A 1,972-nucleotide genomic window follows, 5' to 3' on the forward strand; every position below is an offset into this window, starting at 1 on the left:
CCCCCCCCCCCCCGTCTCCCTCTCCCTCGCACTCAGGTTCCAGGCTGCACACGAAGACCCTACAAAGGAGCCCGCCCCGCACCGCATGGCCTCTTCTTGCTGAGCTGGGCTGTAACTGCAGGGACTGCAGAGGCTGATAGGGCTCCCGTGGGTTCGCGCAGGAGCTGGTCTACAAGGCCAGCCTGGAGAGAGCACACTGCCCGCCCGGCTTCTGTGCGGTGCTGCTGGGTGGCCCAGAGGCCCACACTGTGCCCTGGCTCCGGGCTGTGCTCACCACATCTCCGTGTGGGGACTTGGGTTCTGTGACTCAGGTGGAGGGGGGCATGGGGGGCCCGGGGGCCCAGGTGCTGCCCAGGGCCCAGAGGTTAGCTGGGACCAGCCCTTCCACGCCAGTCGCTTCAATCACCAGCCAGGCCTAGGGACTGCACCCGTGCACGGATTTTGTGTACTGGGCCTCTGGTTTTCAAATAAGGTCACATTCTGAGGTTCTGGGTGGACATGAATTTTGGGGGACATTATTCAACCCACTTCAACTGAACTTCATTAGGTGCTAGGAACACAGTTTCTTTCCTGTCTGGGAGATGGTACTTCATGGTTGGGAGCTCAGCAGATATAGCCCATCCATGCTCCCACCAGCCATGGAGCTTTGCAGCTGCCAGGGAGCTGAGAAAAAGATGAGGTCAAAAGGCAAGGGTCACTCTGCCCAAGAAAGAGAGGTGGGAAGCAGAAGTTGTTTGTAGCTGTGAAAATCTCCTTCAGCTTAATTTCCTTCTGAAATGTCAACAGAGGCCTTCTAAGATTTGGGTGTTTTCACAAAAACTTTGATTTCTTTGCTCTTCCTGAAACATTTATGTTTCTGCTCTCCATGGTGGCTCATTCTTCTTGTTGCCCTTGCTCCAGATTCGAATACAATGAGTAAACTTTGCCTTAATCCTCCTGCTAGTGGTTTCTCACCCTCCACTTCATTCTTTACCCTCGTTTTCTCCACTCTCCCTCATTTTATTCCCTTTTCGTTCCCCTGTTTTATCAGTGTCCAAATCTATTTCTGTCACATAACGACCTAGGTCCCGATGACCCCAGTGTGTACAGGGCAGGCAGTAGACACTGGCAGATTCCAAAAACACAGTGCACGTCTCTGTCTCCCAGAAGTTTGTACATTGGTGTGGTCATTGTCTTGACACACCTTTGTCATTTTATTTATTTATTTTTATTTTTAAAAAATATTTTTATTGATTTTGAGAGGAAAGGAGAGAGTGAGAAAGATAAAAACATCAATGATGAGAGAGAATAATTCATTGGCTGCCTCCTGCATGCCCCCTACCGGGGATTGATCCCACAACCTGGGCATGTGCCCTTGAGTGGAATCGAACCTGGGACCCTTCAGTCTGCGGGCCAATGCTTTATCCACTGAACCAAACTGGCTAGGGCAACACCTTTATCATTTTAGGTATTTAGTTTTCGGAAAGTGTTTATTTAAAATATATTTACAAAATAGCTAACACATTTGGAGTTAACTTGTGCATACAGGCCCACAAAGTACTCTCTCTATATATTAAATTCTGGTCTTTTAGTCTTTTTGTGTTTGTTTTGTTTTAGGGGTTTGGGGTTCAACAATAATAAGTGACAAAGCCCTAACCGGTTTGGCTCAGTGGATAGAGCATCGACCTGGGGACTGAAATGTTCCAGGTTTGATTCCCGTCAAGGTCATGTACCTTGGTTGCAGTCACATCCCCAGTAGGAGGTGTGCTGGAGGCAGCTGATTGATGTTTCTCTCTCATCGATGTTTCTAACTCTCTATCCCTCTCCCTTCCTCTCTGTAAAAAAATCAATAAAATATATTTTTTTAAAAAGTGACAAAGACAGAAAGGTTTGTGCCTATCATGGGCAATGTCAACACTACACCATCCAGAGGGAACATCCTCCTTCTATATTGTTTTCCCATTCCTTTCAAATTCTACTTCATTTGTTGCTG

Source organism: Myotis lucifugus, unplaced genomic scaffold (assembly GCF_000147115.1).
Source record: "Myotis lucifugus unplaced genomic scaffold, Myoluc2.0 scaffold_73, whole genome shotgun sequence".
In the NCBI taxonomy this organism is placed as follows: Eukaryota; Metazoa; Chordata; class Mammalia; order Chiroptera; family Vespertilionidae; genus Myotis; species Myotis lucifugus.